Source organism: Rhamphochromis sp. 'chilingali', assembly GCF_963969265.1.
Source record: "Rhamphochromis sp. 'chilingali' genome assembly, chromosome: 8".
NCBI classification, from domain to species: Eukaryota; Metazoa; Chordata; class Actinopteri; order Cichliformes; family Cichlidae; genus Rhamphochromis; species Rhamphochromis sp. 'chilingali'.
Window position 1 is genome coordinate 24720319 of NC_137935.1, and position 27697 is coordinate 24748015.

Genomic DNA, 27697 nt, shown 5'->3' on the forward strand with positions numbered 1-27697 from the left:
AAACGTCCCTGATTTTAGCATCTGCACCTCACTGTGAACGTGTTATGTATTATGTGCTTTTCTCTGTATATCATGCAAGTCTGCATCTATGAATATTTAATATAGATTCAGTTCAATTCAATTTTATCTATATTATTGTTATGCCAAATCATAAAAATAACCACCTCAGAGAACTTTGACACTATGATAATACAGAGAAAACGTACGACCCCCTGAGACAGTGGGAAGGAAAAACACCCGTTTAACAGGAAGAAAACTCAAACAGAACTGGGCTTAGGGAGGGGAAGCCATGTGACCAGTTGGAGGTGAGGGCAGATTGCTTTCTAGTCTGTGTGGCTTTTAGTACGTTGATATCGCCATTAGTTTCTTCCTATCCAGTTTTGTCAATGTCACTTCTCTTTATTGTGTAAAGACCATACTGTATCAGAGAAAATACCATAATAGTCAAGCGCTTGACCTTCAAGGTCATCTGCTTGTGCAGTAAAGCACCACTTTTACCATTCCTAGAAATACACTTGCAATTGCGCCAATATATCAAAACACCAACCCATCATTTTGGAGAAGAGGATGAAATTTAAGGGTCTAAATATAGTGAACTGGGGGGAAAAAGACTCCTGCCTTTTGCTTCTTCAGGCTTTGACATCATGGGTTTTTCTACTGAACATTGTCTGGCCTCTGGAGATCAGTCCTAGTCACCAGTAATGGCCTTTGACATAGAGGTTGGGTCAGTTTGACACAGGTACCAGAACATGAAGAGAGCAGTGTCTGGCCCCCCAGAAGATGACATTAAAGGAGATACTGGCCAATTTACAATACTGTGCAAAAGTCAGACATTTTTTTTTGTATTTTTCTAGGTGTATTTTTTTTAATGTGCAAATAGTATATAAAATATACTAAATAAGGCAAATGTATAGTTTCTAGAAGTGTAATGAGCTTGAAAGTCAGCAATAGGTATAACTAACAAAATTTTTCAACACAGCCTGAAATCTCTTGGGCAAGCTTTATTTAAATTTATTGTAGTCTTCAGGAATAGTTCTCCAGTCTTCTTGAAACTCTTCTTTAGATCACACACACACACACACACACACACACACACACACACACACACGCACACGCACACACCCTTTTCTGCACAATATTTTTCTAGATGATGATGACACTTTCTGGATTCATAATTTTCTTCCACACCACTGGCTAAAATACCTCAAACCATGACATAGTCTCCATCGAGTTTTACAAGAGGCTGTAGATACTCGCTTTTATCTCTCCCTCGGTACATCCTGGCCATGATTTGAACCAAAGATAATTATATATTCATACTTAACCCTAGAACACTATCGCTATAAATAGTAGCACAATCACTAATGCCGGGTGATTTCTACCCGATATATGACCAACAAAAAGTACTTGTCATCAAAATATATCAAAATATGACAACACATGACAAATCAGAGTGGTCTGCTTTTTACTTTTAACTGTGCCACATCTAACAAAATGAAAAAAGTGACCCTAAAATAATGCTCCAAATGGAATTCAATTCTGGAATTCAAAAAAATTGCTAAAAAAATAATAATAATGATACTGGAAAGCTGGTCTTTGATCCACCCATTCCTGGGACATTTGAGACTTCCCTGGTGAAGGCACAGTCTCCTCAACATGCTAACAGCTGCAGCAGAGAGAAATCATGTAAATGTATTGGTTCGGGTAAAAATCACTCAGCGATTCTAGGGTCAATATAATTATGAAACTGGTGCAAAGACTGGAATGAAAATGAGTGAAAAAGCATCCAGTATCCAAAGCAAAAGCTTGAATAACTCTTGCTCAAGACTGCTTTAAAAAGAAATACACGTTTGGTTCCATGGAAGGCAAATGTAGATTTGAGGGATCAAGCATTTTGCACAGTTCTGTGTGCAAAAAACCATCAAACAAACTTGCAGTAAATCTGAGTCCTTCTGCAATAAAATGGGTAACTTGTGTGTCATGAGTTGAATGACGCAGTTTTAAAGACGCATTGCTAACAGTGACTCTAACATTTAATGTCCAAACCCAACCTGAACTGCAGTATTCACAATAAAATAAGTCTGACTGTTAAGCCTGCTTTGAGATGGGTTTCAGATTTCTGTTGCACAGTCTGCACAAGCATGAGGGGCGAGAAAAAGACAAAGAAAGGAGAAAGAAAAACAGACGGAAAGGAAGAATGAAAGGGAAAAAAAGAGACTGAATGTGAAGAAGAACAATAGACAGCAAGTTAAAAAAAACAAGGCGTTTAAGAGTATTTAGCTCATCTTATTGTGAAGCTCTCAGTCAGTCGTAATAAGCAGACCTAATGCACAATTAAAACCACCTGGAGCCCGCCCGTCACTTCCAGAGTCAACCTTACAATCATTTCTTTGTGTGCGTGTGTTCTTCGTCAACCCTCAGTCTATCACCTTTGCAAAGCTTTGCAAATTAAGGTGTGACCGAGCCAAAATGAGATCTCTCCGTAGCCAGAACAAACACCATAATAGACATTTCAAACACAGACCCTATTATTTTTGTGTGACGGGTGTGCTGCATTCTGGATCCTAAGAACCTTCCATTCAAAAACACCCACATTTCCCCCTCCAAAGATCTGAATCACAACGTCCTAGTCCTTTCACATAAATGTCTCACTCCTACACTGAACAATTATGTTTACATAACAAAAACGCTTTATTGCTTTTACGTGAAGAACTGGGTAAGACAGATTTCCTTGAGGATAAATTGGTGCGTATCAGGCTCACCCAAGTAGTAGTAGTCTTTTTGCTGCTTTGATTGTTGTGTGGCCTTGGATTTTGAGAAAATTCAACATCGCACAAATAGTGTTACTCTCTTTTAAATTCATAAAACATTGAAAAAAACCTAGCTTTTAATAGTAGGACTTTGGTGGAACAAGCAGATACTGTAGTTGTTCCCATTTATTTAAATTCCTCTCCTTTGGCGTCAGACTGTGAGTGTGAGCAGCAGGATGCATGAGGTGTGTTTAACTTGGACTCATTGTGGGGGAAGGCCAGAAGCTCAGAGTGAAATCTGTAAAAGCTCACATACGAAAGACACTTTTATCTTCTTTGTTTTTCTCCGGTTCATATAATGTGGATGTTTGTTCTTGCTATGCGGTCCCTGATTGTTAATGTAGTGTAGCTTTTCTCTAGAGGTAGACCAAAATAAAAACAGCTCCAACATATTCCACTTCTATTTTCCCTTCTCTGCAGCTCGCCACCCAGCGTTGTTGTGTATCTGCTACATTTCGCAAAGCAATCTTGCTTAAACAAACCCTTTGAACTCTGTCTGATTTGGTCTCATTTAGACCGGGGAGCAGAGGGAATAATCAACTCTAAAACGTCAAAGTTGCACCAATCTAAATATTTAATCACCTTTGACTCTGGATGATAGCTGAGCGTGAGGCAGGAAAGATGGAAGATTACCTCAGTGACTTCACAAAAATAAAATCTCATGACTGTATTGACTATGATTAACACTTAAATTAATAATTACAGAGCATTTCATTAGAGATAAAAAACATACTGGAGGCAGTTGGATCTCAGCCCACTTACCTACTTTATTGTTTGTAACGATGGAGCAGTGTCGGTAGTGGCCAGTGTGGGAGCCGATTCTTATCACTTTTGTTCTCATAGCTCTTGCCAGATGCAGCTCTTGGTGTCAATTTTGAATTCCGACACACTAATGATAGAAGGCCTTAATGGTTAAAGCGTTAAACCTTGTCTTACCACACATCCTTATGAGCTGTTAAGAGTTTATGTTAATTAGCTTGTTTAACAGCCCGGCTGACCTCTCTTGGTCTAATATGTACTTTCTTGAATCCTGCTGCCTGTTAATGATCGCAGGTACTTTAATCAGTGATGAGTAAGAGTTTGGCTTTTTAAAGAGTGTCATTAGCTGATACAGTAGACCCTTCAAATTTCTTTCCATTTGGTGAGGTTATGACCGATTTTATTAACTCTTTCCCATCGCGCGAGTTAAAGTGCATCTGGCCAGGTCAGTGACTAAACAACTATATCACTGTCTACTTTGAAGCTCTGCCTGTCCCTGTAAATTCTCCCTTGCCTCACCCTGTGAGGTGGAGTGCAATGATCCATTTGAGCAAGAGAGACACCTCCCCCATTACTCTGAAATTTAGCTTGACACCCCTAACACTGCCATGCTGGTCATTGACACAGCTGACTAGAATTTGTTTGTGTTTGAGGTAAAGGTGTTTGTGTCTATTAAGTGTCCTTGAATGGATGAATCTGGTGCATTCGAGTGGTTGCACATGCAGCCTTGTCAGAGAAGATTCCATTTAAAAAAGCACAGATTCCAAAAGCCATTGCATAACTGGCATGTCTCGCATCTTATCAAGTGGAAGAAAATCCCCAGAAAAGACTCAGATGTGACTTATTTACACTGATCCCCCACAACTTTAAACCAGTGTCACAATTTGTAGGTTCAAAACAGTAGCAAATCTTTTGGTTCCTGATGGTTGTGGGCTAGGACGCTGTCTTCTGGGTTCTGTGCAGTTTTGAGGATAGATCAACACCTTGGCTATTCGTCATGTTTCGGGAGAAGTAGGAGTTTTTTTATGCTGCACAAAATGGAGTTTTTTCCAATTCATGGAGGCTGCTGGCGGTGCAGAGGAAACCTTGCAGCAGAGTGCTTGGTGTGCGTGGTCTGCAACGCTGTATGCTGAACAATGTAAGGTAAGTGTCAGTGGTTATATTGTTGTGGTTGGTCAATGTATGAAGATTTATTGAGAGAAAGGCTGTTTTGTCTTGCAGAGAGCTACTAATCAGAAACATTAGAGGTTGAAGGTTAGTGTGGTCTTTTTGGATCTGTATGTTCATCAAAAACTAAACTTTGTTATTTTTGAGTTATGACCAGTGTCTTTCACCTCAGCTTGGAGCAGAAACGACGCTACAAGGTTCTGGAGATGAACCAGTTCAGGCTTTGCATTCTTGGCTCGGCTTCTTCTGCATAGTTGCTAACTTGCAAATCACGATAAAGCTGCTAATAGTCAAATATGAAATGGGAATCTTTTCATGATAGTGTAAATCCACAGGCATGCAACCAGCCAGCATGTCTTCTTGAGTATCATTTTCCCAGAGCTATTAATCACTCATTCTTGCTTTGATTTATTCTGCTTTACAAAGGTAATCTGTTCAGTCAAAAGTTGAAATGGTAAGCCCCAACGTAGTACTTGAAAGTTCAGGCTAAAACAATTCTGGAATAGGTTATGATACTTTAGGCAGTTCATTTCGTGAGAAAATATATTTCAAGTTATGTGACGCTACAAGGTTTACTCACTTAGCTGGTATGTTAAAATGGACCAAAGAGGAAAAAGCCAGTCAGTGTGTAACCACAGAGAAACAAGCAAAAGCTTCTTAGATTTATCAAATGAGAGGCTAGTGGTCTGGAAAAATTCAGCGAGTCAGTCGCTGATGGGCCAGGATCGATTGGTTGGGTTGAGTTCCAGATGTTTGTGGACTTACAAATAATATGGCGCAGCTGGTCCTTGCAGCATCCAGAAAAATATGAAAAAACTTGGCACAGTAAAAGACCTTTCTCCTTGGCACAGTATGTTTATGTGCAAACTGCTTAGTCCCAACCCTCTTTCTGCCCTGCGTCATCACCACTCTCAATCAAAAGACCCGAGGCTTTCACATGATGTCATGTGCTAAACTGTTCCGCTTCTTTTTCCTTTTCCATTTCTTAGCACTCTAAACTTTGTTGTGTTTTTCTGATTCAAAATGATGTGAAGTATTTGTTGTAACAGCTTTGGCACCATAAAGAAACAATACAGAAACACATACTGATGATATTGCCTTTATAAAATAATAAAGCCCATTTATATTCAAGGTGTGTAAAGAGAAGCTAATCAAGGCAATCAGCAGCCGGTGTCTTGACAGCAGCTCTTCTCGTTCTGACATCCGGCAATCATCTCAGCTGAGGTTCCTACCTAATAATGATTGTTTCTTTCATCTTTGTGTGCAGAATCAACTGCTTAACAGGTAGTGTAAGATTTAACCAAAAGTGCTTTGACTGTCTTTATAACATCTCAAGGCTCTTAGTCTTCCTGGCCCAGGATTCATTCTGAGTTTATGGTGCAGCATTTTACTAACTTGTCACCATGTCTAAGGGGTCAACCAGAGTGCTTGCTCACTGACCTTACAGGTCAGCAGACATGCTTCACCCACCTCACCACTACATTGATGGAGCACCCATGCGTCCCTGAAGCTGATTAAAACACAGGGTGATGGGGATTATTTACAGCATGGCCCATGTGTGTGCGTGTTGTGTTTTCTCTTTATGTGTGCATATGTCTCAAGGACTCTAGTCCCAGGAGGATCCTAGCCTCATAACCTCCCCCATTCCCAGCCATGCCATGGATCATGTAAGGAAATAAGAAATGGGAGGAGCTGCCATTTCCTTCTGCTGGATGTGTCACCTCTTTAGCCTTGGTGAACAGCTAGCTGAAGGCTGAAGCCTGCTGAGAGACACTCAGACCATGACACACCAGAATGTGCTCGATGAGTGTACTTCATCTGGGTACTCAAGATTTGTGTGTTTTGTGCAGCCTGTTAGGACATAGCACATGTGTTGGTACGTGCATGCATGTGCATGTGAGTGTACACCTTAGAAGGCATTGCAGCTGATGGCTTGTCACTGATAGTGGCCCCAATGTGAAACAAAGGTCACAGTACTCTCAGGGTTTCATCTGGCCCTCTCACTGGAGTACTGCTGTAGCTGTCAGCTAATGAGACAGTAGAAGAGTGCAGGGGAAATAGGAGATAGATCAAAAAAAAAAGTTGAAAGAGAGAAAAAGAGAGCAGGAGATAGGGATTTAATAATGCAACTGAAAGAGAAGGAAAAAAGAGATTTTCTGTTTTGTTTCAGTGGCCAAAACGTAAGAAAACATGAGAATAAGCACAGAAGGTGGGGGGGGGACAAAAGAGCAAACAGTGCACTACAACAGAAAAAAAGGAGACATCACAGCAAGTCGTGAGTTTAGCTCTTTTAGAGAAAAAAGCACAAAATGGGGACAAGGAGGGACTAAAGAAAGGAAAAGCTTGAAGAAAATTAAAGGAAAAGTCTGCTTCAGTTCCATCACAGGGAAACCATAAAATGCAGTTTCACAGCAGCAGCTGCAAAGAGAAGCAGTTAGGAAACGGCCCCCTGCAGTCTGCCATACACCACACCCTTAGTGAAACTATCTGGCTCTGTCTCTTTTTAATTTCTATCTGTGCTCTTGTCTTTCTGTCTGTAACTCACTGTCTTTCTGTATTGCTCCCTTTCTGACTTTTCCCCTTTTGTTTTCCCCCATTCCTTTAGAGAGGCATCCTAGACAGTGCCTTGAGGCCACCTAACTCAGGAATGATGGATTGGGTCGAGGGTGCATGGAAACGCAGGGGGTTGTGGTGCACTGCAGTGTAGCATGACTGATGGGAACATGCATTATTTTTCCTTGAAGGCTCGTTCAGCATGCACCAAAATACCAGCACGTGTTAAAATGGCCCGAAGCATAAAGAAAAGAGTGCTTTTTAAATGGTCATCCTGTTGCTTTGAATCATGACCTGTTATGCCAATCCGAATGTATTAGCTAATGGCACTGACAGAAGAGGATATTGGCAGATGTTCAGGTTACACTGCAGAACTTACGTATGATTAGCTGTCTTTAAAAGCCTGTTTGTGTGAGACTTGGTTGCTGAGTCACCGCCACCATGGGATGTCATCCCAAAACCAGTTGCCACCCTGCAGTACACTGTATACGTGCATTACTTTGGCTACCATCTTCCCTGTTTTGCTTTTCCTCCCTCAGGGTGAGCACATAAAGTGGAGTCTTTCCAAAACGGCATGAATATCCACCCAGCTGTTTGTGTAGTGCTTTTAATCACATCCCTGTGGTTTAACCCAAAATCAATATTCTTGACTGTGAAGTTCCGGTAACTTCACAAAAAAATGCTTCCATGTACTGTTGCCTTGGCCTGTCTCATTCATTTTTAAGGAGTCAGTTATGACTCCCAAGAGTTGTGCTGGAGACTAAAGTCTTATGGTTCAGTCAGCCCAAACCTGCTGTTGGAGCAGGAAGGTAGGGACGTGGAACCATACAGTGTTTGTAACAGAACAGCAAAGAAGTGCTGCAGCGATATTTGCATCTAGTGCATAAATGGGAACAGAATTATAGCTCTTTTTAAGACTATAATTGTAGATGTATCATTACAGAGCAGAAAAGCAGGAAAGGGAAAGCTCTAAAAACCATAAAAACCATTTACATACCATTTGCATGTACATATATGACAGAACTCAATATATGAAACCATTTTCTTAACCTATTCAATTGTAAAAATTTACCATTGCGTATTTGTGTGAAATAACTCGTTTTTCATAAATAGGCCTATTATGGATAGAATAAAGGGAAATTAGCAACTGTGCTTCCACAGGAAATGAAAAGAGTAAGGTTGTCAAAAAAATTGATACTCGGATCCAAATCCAAGTACTATTATCTGCAATGCTGGATACTCATTTACAACAGTATCTATACTGGCAGGCAGGTACACAACCTCTCCCATTACTAGCAGCCTTAATATAAAACTGTTACATCACCCACTGTTTTCTGAAGTGCTGTTTTGAAGCCTTGAGATGAGCCTTTCTGCTGGTGAGGCGGGATGGATCTGACTCTAAAACTGGACGCTCACTGGCTAATGACTTGATTAGCCAATGAGCAGAGATGGGCAGTAACACGTTAATGTAATCTGATTACTTTTTTCAAGTAACGAGTAAAGTAAGGGATTACTATTGCAAAAACGGTAATTAGATTACCGTTACTTTCCTGTAAGCACGCTGCGTTACTGCGTTACTAAAACCGTGATTTTTATGCGAGAATGTCTCACGACAATGACGTAAGCGAGTGCGACGTTCATGACAACAGTTGTGTGCAGATCAACAATGGATAATATATCCAGTGTGGGAGAGAGTATGAGCGTGCAGCGTTTAAAGCGTGGAAGCACTGACCTTACTTTGAGTTTGATTCCATAAAAAGTGACAAAAACATTAGTGTCCGTTGTGCGTGGGAAGAAAACTTCTTTTTACAGCGAAAAAAACCCCTAAACTTCCAAGCAAGCACTGAGTGCGCTACCACGTAATGGGAAACTCACAGAGAAACTCACAGATTCTTCCACTGACCGCTGCGGCACACCTGCACCAGGGTAAACCTCCGCCTACCCCACTCCTGCTATACAGGTGAAAATAGAGCAACAGGACCGCTAGTCTTTGACTTTATTTATTTTCTGCTGTGTTTCACTTGCATCTATTTGAATGACTGAGTGTAAACACAAAAAATATTTTATTTTATGTGCTGGAATGTGCAGAAAATAGGTTTAAATGTTAAACAAATTTCTTCCAGTCAGAGAATGTTGCATATAATTAAATTTTTTGCTTGATACATAAAGTTAAAAGATTAAAACTGATAAAACAAGTTTTAAAATGGGACCTTTCCATTTGATTACATTTTATATGATGGATTATGCAGAAAAAGTAGAATTGGGCTGAAAGATCTATCACTTTATCACCTCTTCAGGTTGTAAATCGTGTTTTTAAAAAGTAACCAAGTAACTAAGTAATTAATTACTTTTGAAAATAAGTAAATAAAGTAAAGTAACGGGATTACTTTTTGGGGGAAGTAATCAGTAATTAGTTACTGATTACTTTTAGCCACATTAGCATTGTTTTTATTAATGTTTTTAGTGACCACAGTGGCTGAGGGTAGTTCTGCCTGTTTGTAATGTGTTAACATGATCATCATTTATGTTGAAAAACGTGTTTGTTTGTTTTTTAACAGATCGAAGCTTGATTAAAGTCTGCCAGTAACAAAACCAAAACAGTAGCAGCCTACCTTACCAATTTTATTTTATCAGCAAAAACAACACATCACCAGAAGCACAGTAGTACCTCTGATAAGCAAAAACAGTCTTTTTTTATTTTTAGCTACCCAAGAGAATCTTTAAAGCCCTTACCATTATGCATTTTTTGTTTGTTTTTTGTTTTTGTTGTAGTAAATCAAAAAGCTTAAAAATAGTGTTGCTATTGAAATTATTGTTTGTATTATTGTAATCCTTTTTTGTTATGCTTCTTTTTGATATCTTTTGTAACAAAACTGGTATTATGTATTTTCCTGGGTACTGGTCCTGAGTTTGAATTTCTATTGTTGTGTCAACCCTAGAGGAAAGTTATTGTCATGATACATCTGAAATTCTACTGTCAAGTTATGCAGGAAATCATGGAAAAACAAAAATTACCAAGAAAGTAGACTTTGATTGATAAAAATGTGCTTTTGGACTATAGGATCTACATTTGGAGGAAAGTTTAAAAAGTCATTATTGGGAAAATTTTGTTTAAAAGTCAATAAATTAGAAAGCTTCTGTCACCCTCTTTTAATTGAAACTTCCAAGAAAAAAACAATACAAACCAAAACAGGTCATTGTAATTTTAAGGCATTAATTTTATAAGACCTGTGGTATCAGGCGACAGGATTTAAGCAGCAAATCCTTTAAGTTCTTTAAGTAGCAAATTGGAGATTAGATTTGTTTCAGCATCTTAACACTGGTTCATGGTTCGTCCCTACTTTACCTACAACAGTGGGTAGGTTCCTACAAATGCCAGCACAGTGATCAACATTGCTTGTTTGATCTGTGAGTTGCCATCATATTTTGGCCTCATACTGATATGAGAAAGGAAAAAAAACAATGGTACACCTTGGCAGGCCAAAGACACTGCTAACACGTGAAGGGAAACTATAATATAATAGCCATAATGATGTCAGTGATAAAGCCTAGGTATGGTCTGTCAGTGTTGAAACAAAGTCCTCTGCATGGTCCACACACTGAAAAGGTCATCAGTCCTGAACCATTAGTATCAGGCTAAACAACATTTGAGGCCAGTTCCTACAAAAAGATTTCATTACTTCTTTGATTTATACATAACTGTTTTCAATTAATTCTTTATCTATTTTTAACTATTTAGCCTAGCATGCATTAGCCTTACTGCATATGAGTTGCCTAAACTGGTGCCCCATTATACATTATTTGGTTGCAGCTTTATTATTTTCCAGCAGACCTATCAGGAAGCATAGTCATAATCTTCCTCATAGGCTTCTTATAATTTAATGTTTTGGCCACGCTGACCTTGTGATTCATTCACTGCATAGGTGAGAAAGTAGTTTTTTTTTCTGGTTTATTAATAGTTCAAATGTTTTAATAACCAGCAACAGCATTATTCGCCATCTGTTTAAATACCATTATCATTCGTTAAAATTAGTTTGAGCCAGCATATTTTCCTCCTCAGGTAAGCTCCGTCATGTTCTGTGTCACCACTACTCTAAGCAGTCTTGACATTTTGCTTCATTGCATCACTACTTTTCATCCTTTCCCCGCAACAAACATGTGTAAAATTCAATTTTCTTACATTGCATTAGCTTGGTATGCAAAAAGTGCCAAGATATCTTATGTTATATGTCAGCCGGTGGTACTCTTCTGTGCAAGGATGACTCCATTTATAATGAAGACAGGACTTAGTGTGAAATTAACTTTAGCTGCTGAGAAGCTGATGACACAAAGAGAACTCTTCTACTGACTGCGCTGACAGACCAGCCGCCTCGACTCAGCTTGGATCTCGCTGGAGTCTCTCAGGTGTTTTGGAGTCTGGGAACAGAGGCTTTGCGAGGAGAATAGACTGCTGCCAAACGCCTATAACCTAAACAGTGTGAGAGCACACTTCACCCTCTGTCTCCTGTTGTGTGTTCTTTGTTTAAAATGTGTTTTCCCCTGCTTCTGTCTATGTCACATTCCTACTCTCACTGCTTTCCCTGTACCTTTCTTTCTTTCGCCTCCATCTCATCCATTTTCAGCCTACCCTGCTACTCATCTGCATTTTTCTTCCTCCATCTTTCTCTCTGTTTTCTCTCATCCCTCCATCACACCCCTCCTCTCCTGCTGCGAACTAGTCGGGCTGCAGAGAACACAGAGCCTGAGGACAGGATGTCAGGAAGTCAGTTCCCATGAAAGGCAATGGGTCGCCACGATGCCTGTATAAGGCCAGATGACTGGCCATTGTCGTGCGCATCAGTGTGAGTGCGCGCGTGTGCAAGTGTGTGTCTATATCTGCGTGTTTTTTAGTTAAATTTGCTTATCGCTGTCAGCTAATGCGCATGCAGAGGTGTTTCTAGATTTGAAGATACATGTGAACATGTGCATGCAGCTACTTGAGTACATGTCTTGTCATGTGTATGTGTGTATTTTGGTGTGAGTGCAAACCCAGCAGCAGGCTGACGTGTGCCGTGCAGCCACAGAGACCAGAAGGGTTCTGCTCCCTCTCAGCTAATCCAAACAAAGCGTAGGCTGAGCCAGAATGAGGAATGTCTGCGCTGTTGGTCGTAGACGCAAAGGGTCAACCAGCATGAGTGTGCGTTTGCATGTGAGAGAAGAAGGGAAGCAGAGATCTTTTTGTATTTTTTTCCTAGGTTTTTGCTGTATTTGTTCATCTGTGCACACTATGTGAGTGTGTGTCTGTGGCTCAGTAATTCTTAATGTGCACTGTGTCATGGAGGGGCAGCTATTCTTATCCCCAGACTTACCTGATTACCATGTAAAGTCACAGAAAAAGGATACAGTAAAATAACCTCTGCTGGCAGGAATTCAGTGTCTGCTAGAATTAAAGGCAGCACTTCCACAGAAACGCACACCGAGTTACAAAAACAGGCACCATAGCAACAGCTTTTATTTCTTTCAGTATTTTGTAGTTTTCTTTATATGTTTATCAATCTTCTTCACGTGTTTATCTGATCTTAAGTGCTTCCTGTGAGGCACTTTGTTCTGTATACAGAAACGACTCATTTTGTTTCCTGAAAGCGGAAACCTCAAGGTTTTGGGTTCTTTTTTCTTTTCTTTTTTTCACTTTTGCACGAGTCATTCGCATTTGGCTCTTTCCTTAGATTCCTGTTGCATTTCAAAACTCTAACCACTGACAGTGGAACTGTGTTTTCCTTGGGGTGACTGGTGAAATACAGATGGGATTTGGAAACTTGACTGTTTGCCTGAGCCAGAAGGATCATTAGGTACTTGTCAGTGACGGGCCTTATTGCATGTCATGGGTTTTCCAGACAGCTAAAGGGGGGCACAGCGAGTTCACAGAGGTTTACATTCACAGACAGCCTTTTGCAGAGATAAAAGAAACGGAAAGAGCACACTGTGCCCCAGTCTCAAACACATTAACAATCGTGTCGGTGCAATCATAAAAATTGACTTTTTGTTTAGAAAAGCCTGACCCGTTCCCTCAAAACACACAAGACAGATCTCTTCCTGCTGCTTACCTTGAATAATGATTCTCTGGGAGCTCATTTACGTGCTGTGTGCTTCAAGTTTTACTGTGCTCAAGGGGCTATTGTGAAGCCATCAGCGTGGCACAAGTGACACCTATCACATACGACTGTCACAATTGTCAAATAGAAGAAAAGGCATGGCAGAGCTTTTAAGCCCCTTTTCCGTTAGTATGTACTTGGATCGACTTGCCACGGTTTGCCCCAACTTGACTCAGATCGACTGTTTTTCATTACAATTTAGTACCTCTTAATGTGTGTGGTCGTTGTCATAGCAGTGTAATTAATATGCGACATGGACGCTACAACAAATGTGGACATCGAGGCAAGAAAATGCATGCTGCTTGGTCTGTGGCTTTTTGTCAGACTCAGGTATGACGGCGTTGTTTTTTGTAGCCATTTCTCTCGTTGCCGGGTTTCAGAAATGGCAGTTTTGATTTCCGTGAATGTGATGCTCTCATGAAGTCTGACAACATCACATTTTAGTACCTGCTCGGATCGCTTGAAATCCGGGTACTATGACCTAATGGAAACCCTGAAAACCGTGGCGGACCGTGCCAAGTCGATCCAAGTATGTACTAATGGAAAAGTGGCTTTAGGTTGTGTTGTGATACTCAATACTGTTTGTTTCATGAAATAATTCTGCAGTGTAAAGTCACTGATGCCTGTGTGTGTGTTTTTGTGCAAGAGAGCAGTAGACAGCCAGAGAGTGAATATGTGTAACTGATTAGTCTCTATGTGTCCCAGGAGCCCATCGGCATAGGACTTTAGAGCAGCTGTGACTGGTTTGGCCTCTGACCTTTGAATATTTTACTCTCGGGGTAAATCCCAGGGTACTGCATTTGCTCCTACAGACTGACATTTTTTTCTGCATTAAAATGAAGTGCATTATGTGTACTGCTTAATTTATAATCTATTTTCCCCAGTATATTGTCATTTGTATTGCACCACTTAAGTTGAGTAGGAATGTTAGGAAACAACTTCAGCATTCATTGAAAATGGTCCTCAGCTTATTTGCAATGGTACATGTTCAGGCCACCATGTGGCACAGGGTATGCTGAATTTGTCAGAATGCAATGAAAGCATAGTCACTTATGATCCATCAGTGGCTTCTGGACATAAATAACACTACCATTTCACAAGCAGGCCAATTAAAAATCGGTGACATTCAGGTGTGGGAAACAGATTGGCATTAAAGTTAATTCCTGCTAAAACCCAGTGACATTAGGAAACAGACAACTAGAGAGCAGGCATTCACTCTCATTCTTAATCTACTGCGTTCTTTAGCAAAAAATGTAGCAGTATGCAGGGAAATTGCCAGTGGGAACTCAATAGCAATGGGCAGCCTTTCAAATGTCATTGGGCATCTTTTTCTCTGCATTTAGCAGTTAAAATGGCCAACGTACACTGTACAGGGTAGCTTGAGGATTGGAAGGAAGGGACATGGCCTCCTTCTAGTCATGATCAGCATCTAAACTGCCTTTTCAATGAGCGCTTTACCATTTTATGTACATTTTATGTGCATTTGGGTGTGTTTCCACACGTTAGTGTATTTACATGTATTTACATGTACAAGCAGCGTACTGTTACTGTATTGACAAGAATACATTAGCTATTTAGATTGGACCGACTAAAGAAAGGGAGTTGCTGGCCATGTTCCTCTGATGGCTTATGTTATTCCCACTCCTCCTTACTTGCATTAGTGAGGAGGAAAGCATCCAGGGATGAAGGACACTATGGCTTGAAGGTCAAACCATAGAATCAGTAGCAGATTGCTGTGGGCAGCATTGCTCTCTCACATTAGAGTGCTAGCTACTAATGTGACTATGAACTGCCAGGTCTGAACAATCTAAGTAGTATGTACATGAGTGTCATAACATGCTTTTGTGTTTGCTTTCTCAAATGCATAATCAAATTTGCATTGTCCAGAAGAGGACATTGTATTTGTACCTGAACACCTAACCCTAGGCTACACTGTTGTGTTCATTAAACCTTCCAGGAGTCTTCTTGTCATCCCATCACTCACAGTGAGGCTAAATCGGTGTACTGCTCTGCGCAGATCTTAAATGAACGCCAAACGAATGTCTGCACTAATAATTTCAGCATATCTCATTCAAATGCACTCATAGTACATGCACCTTACAAATGCTTTTAAGGAAGACATTATGCATAGATGTACAGCGTGCACGCAAACTAACAGTGGTGCCACATCTCAGGTGGAATAAAATCATCTCTTTCTCTTGCTGTCTCTGTCCCCCATTAGCCTTGCTTCTCATGCAGAGCCACAAGTGTCACATCACATCATTGCGAGGCACCCCTAATAGAAATATTAATAGATGGAAGGATGATAGAGAAAAGCCATTTTCACTGCCTCTCGTTCTTTTTTTTCCCTTCAGCAAACAGATTAGTACGTAATCCACCAAGGATAAGGCGAGATAAAATGTCCCTGATTGGCTACATTGCGATAAATAAACACATGCCTGCTCCAAATGGATCTTCGCTGCAGAAGGCATTTTTTTCTCCTGATATTTAGCCTTAAAATTGCACTTTCTTTTGGATAATTGAATTCACAATTGCTTTCCAATGCAGTACAGGAGCTTTCCTGAAACAAATGTTTTAGTTCAGGTTGCTGTCATGATACGTTGTGTGGCAGGCAGGGGAAGGACCCAAGATGCAGATTCACAGACACGGGGATAAACTCAAAAAACACAGCTTTATTGCTGGCCACGGGAAGCAATACAAAATAAACTAAAACTGGGAAAACTAAAGCATGAACTGTACAAGGAACCGAACCACGGGGAGAATTACACACAACATGAGGGAGAACGCAACGCCGAACAGAGGAAGACGCAGACAGAAATACACAGAGGGTTAACGAGGAAAGTGGGAACACACGGGGAACACAGCTGACACAGATAACCATAACGAGACAGGGCGGGGTGAACATAACACTGACGGGAGACGGGCAGAGTCAAACAGGAAGTACACAGAGGTTCAGACAGGAGGAGAGAGCACGGGGAGAACACAGACATAACAGGCTGGGGAAAACATGGAATAAAACACGAAAGGGGACAAGGGCTCATGAATACATAGAGGGGCACACAGGGGGTGAGAGTCACAAAGGGAAAGCACACAGGGAACAACATAACAGGGCGACTCAGGAAACATGGCCTAAATAGGGAACAAAATACAAACATACAAGAAAACTAAGAATACTGGGCCAACATGGCCCAGGACCATGACATCACCCCCCCCCCCCCCCCCCCCATAAGGGCTGGCTCCAGACAGCCCAAACACAGGAAAACAAAAACCAAACAGAAAACGACCCAGGGCGGGCGGCGGGGGCCCAGGACGGAGGGCTCGGAACAGAAAACAAAAATGAGCAACAGAAAACACAGGAGCACAAGACCATAGTTCAAATAAAGTTCAGGGGGCCGACCCAGAGCCCACCGGCACAAAAGTTCACGGGTCACACGGTCGGGGGGCCGACCGGGCGGGTGGCACCGGTGACAGAGCTGGTCCGGAGGCCGGCCGCGCGGAAGGCAACGGCGGCGGCGAAGGGGACGACTGAGCAGTTCAGGAGGCCGGCCGCGCGGAAGGCAGCGGCGGCGGCGAAGGAGACGACTGAGCAGTTCAGGAGGCCGGCCGCGCGGAAGGCAGCGGCGGCGGCGAAGGAGACGACTGAGCAGTTCAGGAGGCCGGCCGCGCGGAAGGCAGCGGCGGCGGCGGAGGAGACGACTGAGCAGTTCAGGGGGCCGGCCGCGCGGAAGGCAGCGGCGGCGGCGAAGGAGACGACGGAGCAGTTCAGGGGGCCGGCCGCGCGGAAGGCAGCGGCGGCTCTCCAGTGTCAGGCGTACTGGCCGAGGCCCGGTGGGCACAGGACCAGTCGAGGCAGGACCAGACGAGGCAGGACCAGACGAGGCAGGACCTGATGGTGGCGATGCGGGGGCCGGACCAGGCGTCGCTGCAGAGGCTGAGGCTGGACCAGGCGACGGCGAAGCAGGAGCTGAGGCTGAGGCCGGACTGGGCGAAGCAGAGGCCGAAGCCGGACTAGGCGGAGCAGAAGCAGAGGCCGACGCCGGACCGGGCGACGTTGAAGGCGATGACGGGGCCGGACCAGGCGATGACGCACAGGCTGGAGCTCGACCAGACGAGGACGAAGACTCTGAGGCTGGGCCAGACGAGGACGAAGACTCTGAGGCTGGGCCAGACGAGGACGAAGACTCTGAGGCTGAAGCCGGAGCCGGACCAGGTGGAGCAGGAGCAGCTGATGCAGAGGCCGGACCGGGCGAGGATGAAGGCTCTGAGGCTGCGGCTGACGAAGCACGGGCTGGAGCTGCGGCTGACGAAGCACGGGCTGCAGCTGCGGCTGACGAAGCACGGGCTGGAGCTGGACTAGGAGGAGCAGAAGCAGAAGGTGGCTGGATGGGCTCCTCGGGCCCTCCAGCTGAGGTGGCATGGTGCTGGACGGGCGGCTCGGGCCCCCCAGCAGACGTGGCATGAGGCTGGTGCGGTTCTCCTGAACCCCCAGCTGACGAGGAAGGTTGCTGAACGGGCCCCTCGGACCCTCCAGCTGACGAGGTAGATGGCGGCGTGGGAGCCACGGAGTCCTGGATGAGCTCATCCGAGCTCCCAGCAGGAGCTGATGCAGAGCCAGAGAGATTTGAGACCCCTGGCTGAATGTTAAGCTGACCAGCGGACCGTACTGCTATCGGGGACTGGGCTACTGGAGACGCGGGGAGCTGAGCTACTGGGGCCTGCGCTACAGGCGGCACTGGAGCTACTGGGGCCTGCAATGCAGGCGGCACTGGAGCTACTGGGGCCTGCGCTGCAGGCGGCACTGGAGCTACTGGGGCCTGCGCTACAGGCGGCACTGGAGCTACTGGGGCCTGAACTGAAAGGGACACGGGGGACACTGGAAACTGAACTGAGGGGGACACTGGAAACTGAACTGAGGGGGACACTGGAAACTGAACTGAGGGGGACACTGGAAACTGGACTGAGGGTGGCTGCGAGGGAGCTAACTGAGCTGTGAAGGGCTGCGAGGGAGCTGACTGAGCTGTGAAGGGCTGCGAGGGAGCTGACTGAGCTGTGAAGGGCTGCGAGGGAGCTGACTGAGCTGTGAAGGGCTGCGAGGGAGCTGACTGAGCTGTGAAGGGCTGCGAGGGAGCTGACTGAGCTGTGAAGGGCTGCGAGGGAGCTGACTGAGCTGTGAAGGGCTGCGAGGGAGCTAACTGAGCTGTGAAGGGCTGCGAGGGAGCTAACTGAGTTGTGAGGGGCTGCGAGGGAGCTGACTGAGCTGGCCTGGGAGGAGAAACACGAGCAGGAAAAGGAGCAGGCTCAGAAAAAACTGTCCGAGAAATGGCAGGCTCAGGGTCGACAAAAATAGCTCTATCAAAAATGAACCCGCCGTCCACTTCATGTTTTGTAGTTTTAGCATTGTCTGGTTTATGGCGGCGGGCGCGCCGCCTCCTTCGAGCAGAGGAAGCTGGCGCGATGGGCGCTGATGGCGCCAACACAGAGGGTGACGTAGTGGTGAGTTCCCCGTCGTCCGCCCCCATCCTTGCCAGAAATGCGACAGGCGAAAAATAGCCTAAGCGGATCGGAGACGGCGAGCGGCTGGTAGGCTGTGCAGCAGGTGAGAGGTCCTCCTCCGGGATGAGCCAGGGTTTCCGCCGGAGCTCGTCCTCCCGATAAGCCCGTAACACCTGCTGCCGCTCTTCCTCGCCAAAGTCTATGGCTTCCGTTGTCTCCGTGCGCCACGCCGTGCGGCCAGACCGCGGTGAAGACGCGGAAGCCGGCGGGGTGCGGGCGGAAGGTGTGTCTGTGGCGAGCCTCACCGTTCCCGCTCTGACCGCTACTGGCTCATGAGACAGCGGGGAAACGGCGCAACGGCACGGCTCTGGTGAAGGTGCACGCCCACCGGGCCGCTGCTCCTGCAGACGGAGTTGGAGGGTGGAGACGAGAAAGTCGCTGACGAGGGGGTGCAGCGTCTCCCATAACCAGGGGAACACAGATACGCACACCCCTACTTGGCGGGCGAACTCCTCTCGTTCCTCCTCACTGGAACAGTGCAGCCACTTGTCGCATAGAGACTCCACTGTCCGGACGATCCCCCTCCTCTGTGTCGCTGGGTCCGACATGTTCGCGTCGACCTGGAGGTCCGCGGAGGGGTTGTGAACTGCTGGGTCCATGTTGCGGTCGCGTTCTTCTGTCATGATACGTTGTGTGGCAGGCAGGGGAAGGACCCAAGATTAGGGCTGGGTATCGTCACTGATTTCTAGAATCGATTCAATTCCGATTCACAAGGCCCCGAATCGATTCGATCCACGATTCGATTTAATTCGATTCGATTTAAATCTGGGAAATTTTGACAGTCAGAAATATTATAATTCAGATCAGTACATTTACATATTTTTGTATCAATAAAAAGGAAGCTGACACACGCAAGACTTTATCACAGGTGTGAGCATCACAGCAGAGGCCTTTGTGTCAAAGTAGCTGAGGATAAAACACAGAAAAACATGAAGGTGATTTTCCTGGCCTGGGATTTTATAAAAATATTCTGCAGTACATCAAAAACGAAAGAAAACCATTAATCAACATATGAACATCACCTCTGAAGTTACAGCGGTTTTATTACAGACACAGCGTTTTGCATTTTGAATAATTTTAAAAAGTTTTAATTTGTTCAGTATTGAACAGCAGAAATGAGGTTTTCTTTTCGGAAGAATGTAAAAGGGAAAAAACAGCGGCCGACAGCCTGTAAACAACAGTAGACTTGTGCATAACAAGCAAGCGAATAATGAAGAAAGGGAAACTGTTCTTGAAGTACAGAGAGAGAGCTGTGCATCGCAGTGGAAGCAAAACAGTAAAAGTCTGAGTGAATTCATGACGATGTTTATGTGAAGCATTTGGATCTTCTTTTGCTGCTGGTTCGGTCAATATTGTTTGGAGAGAGATCAAACTAACAGCTTTAGAATCGGCGCATAAAGGGCGTGCACACAAAGCGCAGACCCGCCGACAGATCAGAGTCAGCGAGCTGTCGGCTTTCAGCCCCGACTGTGAGAAAAGCGACATCTAACTGATTCTGATCCGCGGGTCCCGCTGTGTGTTTAAGTCTTTGTGCAGAATCCGTGTTCCTGCTCTCATTTACTGTCTTAACTGTTTGGTGGTTCTTGAAATTTTGTGAGATTTCACCTGAGATTCTGGCATTTTGGGCAAAATAAATTTATATTAAAAAATCGATTCAGGATTTTAATGAATCGATTTTACGTTATCCAAGCCAGAATCGATTTTAATCGATGAATCGATTATAAGAACCCACCCCTACCCAAGATGCAGATTCACAGACACGGGGATAAACTCAAAAAACACAGCTTTATTGCTGGCCACGGGAAGCAATACAAAATAAACTAAAACTGGGAAAACTAAAGCATGAACTGTACAAGGAACCGAACCACGGGGAGAATTACACACAACATGAGGGAGAACGCGACGCCGAACAGAGGAAGACGCAGACAGAAATACACAAAGGGTTAACGAGGAAAGTGGGAACACACGGGGAACACAGCTGACACAGATAACCATAACGAGACAGGGCGGGGTGAACATAACACTGACGGGAGACGGGCAGAGTCAAACAGGAAGTACACAGAGGTTCAGACAGGAGGAGAGAGCACGGGGAGAACACAGACATAACAGGCTGGGGAAAACATGGAATAAAACACGAAAGGGGACAAGGGCTCATGAATACATAGAGGGGCACACAGGGGGTGAGAGTCACAAAGGGAAAGCACACAGGGAACAACATAACAGGGCGACTCAGGAAACATGGCCTAAATAGGGAACAAAATACAAACATACAAGAAAACTAAGAATACTGGGCCAACATGGCCCAGGACCATGACATCACCCCCCCCCCCCCCCCCCCCCCCATAAGGGCTGGCTCCAGACAGCCCAAACACAGGAAAACAAAAACCAAACAGAAAACGACCCAGGGCGGGCGGCGGGGGCCCAGGACGGAGGGCTCGGAACAGAAAACAAAAATGAGCAACAGAAAACACAGGAGCACAAGACCATAGTTCAAATAAAGTTCAGGGGGCCGACCCAGAGCCCACCGGCACAAAAGTTCACGGGTCACACGGTCGGGGGGCCGACCGGGCGGGTGGCACCGGTGACAGAGCTGGTCCGGAGGCCGGCCGCGCGGAAGGCAACGGCGGCGGCGAAGGGGACGACTGAGCAGTTCAGGAGGCCGGCCGCGCGGAAGGCAGCGGCGGCGGCGAAGGAGACGACTGAGCAGTTCAGGAGGCCGGCCGCGCGGAAGGCAGCGGCGGCGGCGAAGGAGACGACTGAGCAGTTCAGGAGGCCGGCCGCGCGGAAGGCAGCGGCGGCGGCGGAGGAGACGACTGAGCAGTTCAGGGGGCCGGCCGCGCGGAAGGCAGCGGCGGCGGCGAAGGAGACGACGGAGCAGTTCAGGGGGCCGGCCGCGCGGAAGGCAGCGGCGGCTCTCCAGTGTCAGGCGTACTGGCCGAGGCCCGGTGGGCACAGGACCAGTCGAGGCAGGACCAGACGAGGCAGGACCAGACGAGGCAGGACCTGATGGTGGCGATGCGGGGGCCGGACCAGGCGTCGCTGCAGAGGCTGAGGCTGGACCAGGCGACGGCGAAGCAGGAGCTGAGGCTGAGGCCGGACTGGGCGAAGCAGAGGCCGAAGCCGGACTAGGCGGAGCAGAAGCAGAGGCCGACGCCGGACCGGGCGACGTTGAAGGCGATGACGGGGCCGGACCAGGCGATGACGCACAGGCTGGAGCTCGACCAGACGAGGACGAAGACTCTGAGGCTGGGCCAGACGAGGACGAAGACTCTGAGGCTGGGCCAGACGAGGACGAAGACTCTGAGGCTGAAGCCGGAGCCGGACCAGGTGGAGCAGGAGCAGCTGATGCAGAGGCCGGACCGGGCGAGGATGAAGGCTCTGAGGCTGCGGCTGACGAAGCACGGGCTGGAGCTGCGGCTGACGAAGCACGGGCTGCAGCTGCGGCTGACGAAGCACGGGCTGGAGCTGGACTAGGAGGAGCAGAAGCAGAAGGTGGCTGGATGGGCTCCTCGGGCCCTCCAGCTGAGGTGGCATGGTGCTGGACGGGCGGCTCGGGCCCCCCAGCAGACGTGGCATGAGGCTGGTGCGGTTCTCCTGAACCCCCAGCTGACGAGGAAGGTTGCTGAACGGGCCCCTCGGACCCTCCAGCTGACGAGGTAGATGGCGGCGTGGGAGCCACGGAGTCCTGGATGAGCTCATCCGAGCTCCCAGCAGGAGCTGATGCAGAGCCAGAGAGATTTGAGACCCCTGGCTGAATGTTAAGCTGACCAGCGGACCGTACTGCTATCGGGGACTGGGCTACTGGAGACGCGGGGAGCTGAGCTACTGGGGCCTGCGCTACAGGCGGCACTGGAGCTACTGGGGCCTGCAATGCAGGCGGCACTGGAGCTACTGGGGCCTGCGCTGCAGGCGGCACTGGAGCTACTGGGGCCTGCGCTACAGGCGGCACTGGAGCTACTGGGGCCTGAACTGAAAGGGACACGGGGGACACTGGAAACTGAACTGAGGGGGACACTGGAAACTGAACTGAGGGGGACACTGGAAACTGGACTGAGGGTGGCTGCGAGGGAGCTAACTGAGCTGTGAAGGGCTGCGAGGGAGCTGACTGAGCTGTGAAGGGCTGCGAGGGAGCTGACTGAGCTGTGAAGGGCTGCGAGGGAGCTGACTGAGCTGTGAAGGGCTGCGAGGGAGCTGACTGAGCTGTGAAGGGCTGCGAGGGAGCTAACTGAGCTGTGAAGGGCTGCGAGGGAGCTAACTGAGTTGTGAGGGGCTGCGAGGGAGCTGACTGAGCTGGCCTGGGAGGAGAAACACGAGCAGGAAAAGGAGCAGGCTCAGAAAAAACTGTCCGAGAAATGGCAGGCTCAGGGTCGACAAAAATAGCTCTATCAAAAATGAACCCGCCGTCCACTTCATGTTTTGTAGTTTTAGCATTGTCTGGTTTATGGCGGCGGGCGCGCCGCCTCCTTCGAGCAGAGGAAGCTGGCGCGATGGGCGCTGATGGCGCCAACACAGAGGGTGACGTAGTGGTGAGTTCCCCGTCGTCCGCCCCCATCCTTGCCAGAAATGCGACAGGCGAAAAATAGCCTAAGCGGATCGGAGACGGCGAGCGGCTGGTAGGCTGTGCAGCAGGTGAGAGGTCCTCCTCCGGGATGAGCCAGGGTTTCCGCCGGAGCTCGTCCTCCCGATAAGCCCGTAACACCTGCTGCCGCTCTTCCTCGCCAAAGTCTATGGCTTCCGTTGTCTCCGTGCGCCACGCCGTGCGGCCAGACCGCGGTGAAGACGCGGAAGCCGGCGGGGTGCGGGCGGAAGGTGTGTCTGTGGCGAGCCTCACCGTTCCCGCTCTGACCGCTACTGGCTCATGAGACAGCGGGGAAACGGCGCAACGGCACGGCTCTGGTGAAGGTGCACGCCCACCGGGCCGCTGCTCCTGCAGACGGAGTTGGAGGGTGGAGACGAGAAAGTCGCTGACGAGGGGGTGCAGCGTCTCCCATAACCAGGGGAACACAGATACGCACACCCCTACTTGGCGGGCGAACTCCTCTCGTTCCTCCTCACTGGAACAGTGCAGCCACTTGTCGCATAGAGACTCCACTGTCCGGACGATCCCCCTCCTCTGTGTCGCTGGGTCCGACATGTTCGCGTCGACCTGGAGGTCCGCGGAGGGGTTGTGAACTGCTGGGTCCATGTTGCGGTCGCGTTCTTCTGTCATGATACGTTGTGTGGCAGGCAGGGGAAGGACCCAAGATTAGGGCTGGGTATCGTCACTGATTTCTAGAATCGATTCAATTCCGATTCACAAGGCCCCGAATCGATTCGATCCACGATTCGATTTAATTCGATTCGATTTAAATCTGGGAAATTTTGACAGTCAGAAATATTATAATTCAGATCAGTACATTTACATATTTTTGTATCAATAAAAAGGAAGCTGACACACGCAAGACTTTATCACAGGTGTGAGCATCACAGCAGAGGCCTTTGTGTCAAAGTAGCTGAGGATAAAACACAGAAAAACATGAAGGTGATTTTCCTGGCCTGGGATTTTATAAAAATATTCTGCAGTACATCAAAAACGAAAGAAAACCATTAATCAACATATGAACATCACCTCTGAAGTTACAGCGGTTTTATTACAGACACAGCGTTTTGCATTTTGAATAATTTTAAAAAGTTTTAATTTGTTCAGTATTGAACAGCAGAAATGAGGTTTTCTTTTCGGAAGAATGTAAAAGGGAAAAAACAGCGGCTGACAGCGCTGTAAACAACAGTAGACTTGTGCATAACAAGCATGCGAATAATGAAGAAAGGGAAACTGTTCTTGAAGTACAGAGAGAGAGCTGTGCATCGCAGTGGAAGCAAAACAGTAAAAGTCTGAGTGAATTCATGACGATGTTTATGTGAAGCATTTGGATCTTCTTTTGCTGCTGGTTCGGTCAATATTGTTTGGAGAGAGATCAAACTAACAGCTTTAGAATCGGCGCATAAAGGGCGTGCACACAAAGCGCAGACCCGCCGACAGATCAGAGTCAGCGAGCTGTCGGCTTTCAGCCCCGACTGTGAGAAAAGCGACATCTAACTGATTCTGATCCGCGGGTCCCGCTGTGTGTTTAAGTCTTTGTGCAGAATCCGTGTTCCTGCTCTCATTTACTGTCTTAACTGTTTGGTGGTTCTTGAAATTTTGTGAGATTTCACCTGAGATTCTGGCATTTTGGGCAAAATAAATTTATATTAAAAAATCGATTCAGGATTTTAATGAATCGATTTTACGTTATCCAAGCCAGAATCGATTTTAATCGATGAATCGATTATAAGAACCCACCCCTACCCAAGATGCAGATTCACAGACACGGGGATAAACTCAAAAAACACAGCTTTATTGCTGGCCACGGGAAGCAATACAAAATAAACTAAAACTGGGAAAACTAAAGCATGAACTGTACAAGGAACCGAACCACGGGGAGAATTACACACAACATGAGGGAGAACGCGACGCCGAACAGAGGAAGACGCAGACAGAAATACACAAAGGGTTAACGAGGAAAGTGGGAACACACGGGGAACACAGCTGACACAGATAACCATAACGAGACAGGGCGGGGTGAACATAACACTGACGGGAGACGGGCAGAGTCAAACAGGAAGTACACAGAGGTTCAGACAGGAGGAGAGAGCACGGGGAGAACACAGACATAACAGGCTGGGGAAAACATGGAATAAAACACGAAAGGGGACAAGGGCTCATGAATACATAGAGGGGCACACAGGGGGTGAGAGTCACAAAGGGAAAGCACACAGGGAACAACATAACAGGGCGACTCAGGAAACATGGCCTAAATAGGGAACAAAATACAAACATACAAGAAAACTAAGAATACTGGGCCAACATGGCCCAGGACCATGACAGTTGCTAATTAAGTTTCCTTTTCTCATAATACAACAAATTCTACTCATTGCGTCTCTTTCTTTAAGCTAGAGTCTGTTAGGAGCTCGGTGTTGGAGCTCAGGCTCTTATTTGGTTCTTCTTCTGTTACTTAGTGATTTATTTTGGAAACAGACATTATGTTGATCTAAGCTGTGGTGAGTTTACACAGGCCCTGCTAACTCCTCTGATGGAATTAGTAGTTAGGGATGTACCTTGCCAGCATGTGGCATAAGAGAAAAGCTAAAATGTCTGGACACTTTCTTGTTGTGGACTCAGGGAAGAACATTTTCATCATCCTGGCATTGGTCCAGCCATGCATGGCTCAGGGATTATGTACTCTCCACTGAGCAGGCGACACGCAGGGCAAAAAGTGTGCTTCTTTGGCAATAACTGACTGTGTGCATGTGTTCATCATGAGATCTGATATATATGCTGAGAGATAGGATGGATGATGGGGATGGGGCGGTGGTGTTGGTGCTATCCATAACCATTTCCCATGTGAAGGCAGATGCACAGAGATGGTTTTTTGAGATGTCTCTGCAATATAACCTATAGCAAGTGAAGTGAAATTCACATACTGTACAGTGATTTATTTTTATTTTTTTAACCTGGCTATCCTCTTCCTTTTTTTAAATTTAATCACGCATAAAGTTTCTATGCTAATCGCAACAATAAAAGTATACTTTGATCGTTTAATCATAAATTCCAATTTAAACTCAGGAATATGACATTTGAGCAATTCCACCACAATAATAAGGATAAGATTTTATCTCAACAGTTCCTCCAACAATTTTTATTTCATGGAGCCATCCAGACTCTTCTGGGATGGTCAAAAGTTAAAACCTGTGGCTTTAAGTTTCAGGGAGGAGAGGATGCACCGCAAGTCACCTGACCAGACAGACAGACGGGCGCTGTAATTTCCACCAGAGTGTGAATAGATAATAATAGCTCTCCCAGCTCACCCACACAAAACTGAGGTGCTGTTAGTGGACGTACTGTAGGTTAAACAGTTTGTTCTCAGCTTACTGTAATATGCAACACATGGACACATACTTGCACGCACTTGGTAGATAAAATGCATAATTTGTCAGCACAAGAGAGATGCGGGCGTAATGTAGTTTGTTTGAAATACAGCTGAGCTTCACTTTATTTTCTTTTTTTTGTGTTGGTGAAAATGGGAGAAAAAATGTAGGATGAAAAAAAATTGCTTCCCTGAGTGAGGAGAGCATCCTCGGTGGCGCATAAACCTTTCGCTGGTCAGAGGCTGTTTTTAACCTTTGTGTGGGATCCAAAATGTCAAAGAGCCAAACGTCTTTCATTAATCTCGAGACAAAAGCCCCTTACATCAGCAAAACCCGCAGATTGCCAGCAAAGTGAGAATCATATCCCAAACTTTAAGAGAAGAAAAATACGCGAGCAGACCGGGGCTGCTCCCTCCCAATTCTGTTCAAGCAAGCTGCCTACATCGTTTTCCTCCTGCACCTTGTTCTTTTTTTAATTAGGCAGGAAATACTGCCCAAGGGCTGATGCATGAGGGACAAAGCACTTAGCATGTCTGGCCCGATCTAAGATTCTACATTCTGGCTCCTAAAATAAATCCATTTATTGCTTCCTCCTGGGTATGCTTTCTCATGCCTAAAAGGAGCATGATGTTGATTATAGCTTTAGCTGCCACACTCTGTAGACTACCCGAGCTTAAGCTGTGTGGCCAAATGAGAGACTGTGGGACATGAATTTGTATAATACAAACATACCAAAAAAAAAGGGAGAGGGGATCGAAGGTAAAGCCTGAGATGACTTCT

General features: G+C 46.1%; 1 protein-coding gene across 2 annotated transcripts in view; it reads left to right on the top strand.

Moving 5' to 3' along the window:
* The window catches only part of clmpb (CXADR like membrane protein b), a 91562-nt gene that overhangs the window by 19380 nt on the left and 44485 nt on the right, over positions 1 to 27697 (top strand). The window contains exon 1 of one of the 2 annotated variants that reach the window (XM_080888147.1): positions 4627 to 4712. The exons of the other annotated variant lie outside the window; for it this stretch is intronic. The gene's annotated coding sequence lies outside the window, so the exon portion shown is untranslated. Of the gene's footprint in view, positions 1 to 4626; positions 4713 to 27697 lie in introns of those variants that run through there. 2 annotated transcript variants of the gene reach the window in all.